Genomic DNA, 6,000 nt, shown 5'->3' with positions numbered 1-6,000 from the left:
TTTGACAACAGTCCGCAGAACAAAAGGGAGATGGATGATTCTGCATCTTAATTGAACTGAAATATGAAATGATATATTACCGTGTGATATTAAAAGGTAGACTCAGCGATATGACGTAGATGCGCAAACTAAACAGCATAGTGGGTCAATTTCCTCAACAACTAAGAGCATTAAACCACGAGGCTAAACTTCTCCACTGTTTAGAACCCGTTACCACCATGCTGTAACAAAGTGAAGCAAACCCAAGCACAAATACTGTGTGACAGTGAAGTCTTGCATCTCGCTCATCACAATATCTGTGGTGCTGCTCGTGGCAACATCATTTCTTTGAATCTACCAATGAAGAGATGGAATAAAATAACGCTATTGTGTCCCCAGCGTAAAGCGCTAGCTAGACCAAGTGTGATAAAGACAGAGCATATTTTCAGCAGAATCATTAAGCACAGGCTTACTCCCCAAACAGATGTGGCCGTAATTCATCCCCATGCAAAGTTCAATGTGGAATTGTTCATTCATTTAGAAAATTCCAAAGAAAAGGCTAAATAAACTAAATTAAACATCTGCATATCAAAAAGACAGATTTTGGTTTGTAACCCTGAAAGATTGTCTTTCAACTCGTTTCAAAGGATCACTCTTCGAGAACAACTGTTCCAGACGAGAGATGCACATCACTTCTTACTGGCAACTTTTTTCATTTGGAAAAATATTCTGTTTTATTTGATTCTGTTATATTACGTCATGTTTTTTGTTGTTTTTTTTACTATAAAATAGGTGTCTTGACTGTGAGGGTTTGGGAAATAAGTGTAGTCTGCTAAATTAACAAAGCAAGACTATACCAATGCACAGTCATAGGGTTCTACAAGCTAGCGCCACTGCTGAGGCTACTGCCTTTTTGAAGAATGCGATCCACGGTATAATATAACCAGTTGATATTACGGTTTCAATAACTGGATCTTAAATGGCACTTGGTTTTTTTTATTGACTGAATATACACTACCGGTCAAAAGTTTAAGAACAGCTCCATTTTTCCAGTCTTTATTGACCTTAACTCAGTTTAATGTCTTAATGTACTCTGAAATTAAAGCATAGAACTAACAATTGGAGACAAAAAAAATAAATCATGGAATCATTTTGTTTAACAAAATGTAATCTACATTTTTTTACTCAAAGTAACAACCTTTTGCAGACGAACACACCCGTGGCATTCTTTCTACAACAGAAATTAAATATTGTTCGGAAAGTTCTTCCAAACATTATTGCAGAAGTTCCCACAAACATGTTGCACTTGTAGGTTGCTTTGCTTTCACCCTTCTGCCCAGTTCATCCCAAAGATGGGGTTTAAGGCTGGAGACTGTGCTGGCCATTCCATGATTTGAAGCCTATCGCCTTGTTCTTTTCTCCTAAGGCAGTTCTGACAAAGCGCAGAGGTATGTTCTGGGTCATGATCTTGCTGTAGGATGAACCCCATAGCATGGAGGTATGTTCTGGGTCATTATCTTGCTGTAGGATGAACCCCATAGCCTGGAGGTATGTTCTGGGTCATTATCTTGCTGTAGGATGAACCCCATAGCCTGGAGGTATGTTCTGGGTCATTATCTTGCTGTAGGATGAACCCCATAGCCTGGAGGTATGTTCTGGGTCATTATCTTGCTGTAGGATGAACCCCATAGCATGGAGGTATGTTCTGGGTCATTATCTTGCTGTAGGATGAACCCCATAGCATGGAGGTATGTTCTGGGTCATTATCTTGCTGTAGGATGAACCCCATAGCCCAGAGGTATGTTCTGGGTCATTATCTTGCTGTAGGATGAACCCCATAGCCTGGAGGTATGTTCTGGGTCATTATCTTGCTGTAGGATGAACCCCATAGCATGGAGGTATGTTCTGGGTCATTATCTTGCTGTAGGATGAACCCCATAGCATGGAGGTATGTTCTGGGTCATTATCTTGCTGTAGGATGAACCCCATAGCCCGGAAGTATGTTCTGGGTCATTATCTTGCTGTAGGATGAACCCCATAGCCCGGAGGTATGTTCTGGGTCATTATCTTGCTGTAGGATGAAACCCATAGCATGGAGGTATGTTCTGGGTCATTATCTTGCTGTAGGATGAACCCCATAGCATGGAGGTATGTTCTGGGTCATTATCTTGCTGTAGGATGAACCCCATAGCCCAGAGGTATGTTCTGGGTCATTATCTTGCTGTAGGATGAACCCCATAGCCTGGAGGTATGTTCTGGGTCATTATCTTGCTGTAGGATGAACCCCATAGCCTGGAGGTATGTTCTGGGTCATTATCTTGCTGTAGGATGAACCCCATAGCATGGAGGTATGTTCTGGGTCATTATCTTGCTGTAGGATGAACCCCATAGCCCGGAAGTATGTTCTGGGTCATTATCTTGCTGTAGGATGAACCCCATAGCCCGGAGGTATGTTCTGGGTCATTATCTTGCTGTAGGATGAAACCCATAGCATGGAGGTATGTTCTGGGTCATTATCTTGCTGTAGGATGAACCCCATAGCATGGAGGTATGTTCTGGGTCATTATCTTGCTGTAGGATGAACCCCATAGCATGGAGGTATGTTCTGGGTCATTATCTTGCTGTAGGATGAACCCCATAGCCTGGAGGTATGTTCTGGGTCATTATCTTGCTGTAGGATGAACCCCATAGCCTGGAGGTATGTTCTGGGTCATTATCTTGCTGTAGGATGAACCCCATAGCCTGGAGGCATGTTCTGGGTCATTATCTTGCTGTAGGATGAACCCCATAGCCTGGAGGTAGGTTCTGGGTCATTATCTTGCTGTAGGATGAACCCCATAGCATGGAGGTATGTTCTGGGTCATTATCTTGCTGTAGGATGAACCCCATAGCCTGGAGGTATGTTTTGGGTCATTATCTTGCTGTAGGATGAACCCCATAGCCTGGAGGTAGGTTCTGGGTCATTATCTTGCTGTAGGATGAACCCCATAGCATGGAGGTATGTTTTGGGTCATTATCTTGCTGTCGGATGAACCCCATAGCCTGGAGGTAGGTTCTGGGTCATTATCTTGCTGTAGGATTAACCCCATAGCATGGAGGTATGTTCTGGGTCATTATCTTGCTGTAGGATGAACCCCATAGCCTGGAGGTATGTTCTGGGTCATTATCTTGCTGTAGGATGAACCCCATAGCCTGGAGGTATGTTCTGGGTCATTATCTTGCTGTAGGATGAACCCCATAGCCTGGAGGTATGTTCTGGGTCATTATCTTGCTGTAGGATGAACCCCATAGCCTGGAGGTATGTTCTGGGTCATTATCTTGCTGTAGGATGAACCCCATAGCCTGGAGGTATGTTCTGGGTCATTATCTTGCTGTAGGATGAACCCCATAGCCTGGAGGTATGTTCTGGGTCATTATCTTGCTGTAGGATGAACCCCATAGCCTGGAGGTATGTTCTGGGTCATTATCTTGCTGTAGGATGAACCCCATAGCCTGGAGGTATGTTCTGGGTCATTATCTTGCTGTAGGATGAACCCCATAGCCTGGAGGTATGTTCTGGGTCATTATCTTGCTGTAGGATGAACCCCATAGCCTGGAGGTATGTTCTGGGTCATTATCTTGCTGTAGGATGAACCCCATAGCCCGGAGGTATGTTCTGGGTCATTATCTTGCTGAAGGATGAACCCCATAGCCCGGAGGTATGTTCTGGGTCATTATCTTGCTGTAGGATGAACCCCATAGCCCGGAGGTATGTTCTGGGTCATTATCTTGCTGTAGGATAAACCCCATAGCCCGGAGGTATGTTCTGGGTCATTATCTTGCTGTAGGATGAACCCCATAGCCCGGAGGTATGTTCTGGGTCATTATCTTGCTGTAGGATGAACCCCATAGCCCGGAGGTATGTTCTGGGTCATTATCTTGCTGTAGGATGAACCCCATAGCCCGGAGGTATGTTCTGGGTCATTATCTTGCTGTAGGATGAACCCCATAGCCCGGAGGTATGTTCTGGGTCATTATCTTGCTGTAGGATGAACCCCATAGCATGGAGGTATGTTCTGGGTCATTATCTTGCTGTAGGATGAACCCCATAGCATGGAGGTATGTTCTGGGTCATTATCTTGCTGTAGGATGAACCCCATAGCATGGAGGTATGTTCTGGGTCATTATCTTGCTGTAGGATGAACCCCATAGCCTGGAGGTATGTTCTGGGTCATTATCTTGCTGTAGGATGAACCCCATAACATGGAGTTATGTTCTGGGTCATTATCTTGCTGTAGGATGAACCCCATAGCCTGGAGGTATGTTCTGGGTCATTATCTTGCTGTAGGATGAACCCCATAGCCTGGAGGTATGTTCTGGGTCATTATCTTGCTGTAGGATGAACCCCATAGCCTGGAGGTATGTTCTGGGTCATTATCTTGCTGTAGGATGAACCCCATAGCCTGGAGGTATGTTCTGGGTCATTATCTTGCTGAAGGATGAGCCCCATAGCCTGGAGGTATGTTCTGGGTCATTATCTTGCTGTAGGATGAACCCCATAACATGGAGATATGTTCTGGGTCATTATCTTGCTGTAGGATGAACCCCATAGCCCGGAGGTATGTTCTGGGTCATTATCTTGCTGTAGGATGAACCCCTGACCAACTAGGCGCACACCAGAGGGTATTGCAAGGCGCTGCCTAAATGCTGTGGTAGCCGTTTTGGTTCAGGTTGCCACTCACTCTGTGCAAGTCGCCGACTCTGGATCCAGCAAAAGAGCCCCAGATCGTCACGCTTCCTCCAGTTGGTGTCACACACTGAGGACCCATCCTTTCCCCTACTTGACGCCGTACAAAAACCATGCGTGATGAACCAAAGATTTTTGATCCATCGGTCCATAAGACCTGTGGTTCTTCCAGTCTTCAGTAGTCCACTGGCAGTGCTTCATGTCCCAGGCAAGCCTCTATTTCTTATTTTGCCATCCTAGCAATGGCTTTCTTACTGCCACCCGACTACAATAGTAATTTACAACATTAACAATCCCTACACTGTATTTCTGATCAATTTGATGTTATTTTAAATGGACAAAAAAAATGTGTTTTTCTTTCAAAAACAAGGACATTTCTAAGTGACACCAAACTTTTGAACGTTAGTGTATATAGCTGGGGCAATTTAGTAATATAATTTGTTATCTGTAATGGTCATGATAAATGAAGTATTGTTGTGCACTGTTGGCAAAGGCCTATAGATAAATGTGCACATATTTTTCCCAGCCTTGTTCTAAAAATATATTTCCCCCCCCCATTCAAGTACTCAGAAGAAAATGATGTGAGTACTCAAACAGTCGACAGCAGCCATCAAAATCCAATCAAAGGACTCTGGATGGAGCCCGGCAGGCAGAACATACGAGTTCTGGTTTCCACGACCTCTGTTGTTTTATACTACATGAAAGCAGCAACTGCGTCCAAACGGCCTGATCAAGACAACAGGAGATTTTCCCTTAACAGGTCTGCCCGTCGAAATGTGATATTCATGTCATGTCTCCCTCCCAGCCATACATCACACGGCTTAGGGGAGGCACGATTGGTGCATTAGACGAGTGAGAGACACGTTCAGTCTCCCCCTCTCAAAACACACACACACACACACACACACACACACACACCAAATTGCAGCTGAAATATTGCTGAGGGAAAATAAAGTAGCTAGGACAACAAAGGGGAAATGGGAAACAGGTTAAGACATTTCCCTTCAAGAAAAACCCCAGATGCTTCCAAAATGGGACAGGCAGCAGAAGACTAGTATGTTTTGGTCGACCCCAGAATCTGTGTTTTAAGTAGGACCCCTCACTGTTCCCCTCCAGCACTGACACAACAGAAGAGAAAGCAGCAAGCTTGGTTGCATTTAAAAAAACAAGCTGGGCTATTTTTAGAGCCAGCTAGAATTCCCCCTCCCCTTTGAATAAGCCTGCTTTCATAGACACTGTGCACAGTGGAACTGTGGAATAAACATATCAAAACATTCCATTTGGTCTTCAGAAGC

This window comes from Salmo trutta, unplaced genomic scaffold (genome assembly GCF_901001165.1).
Source record: "Salmo trutta unplaced genomic scaffold, fSalTru1.1, whole genome shotgun sequence".
Taxonomy (NCBI): Eukaryota; Metazoa; Chordata; class Actinopteri; order Salmoniformes; family Salmonidae; genus Salmo; species Salmo trutta.
The sequence above is the reverse complement of the archived record's forward strand: the minus strand, read 5'-3'. Positions refer to the sequence as shown.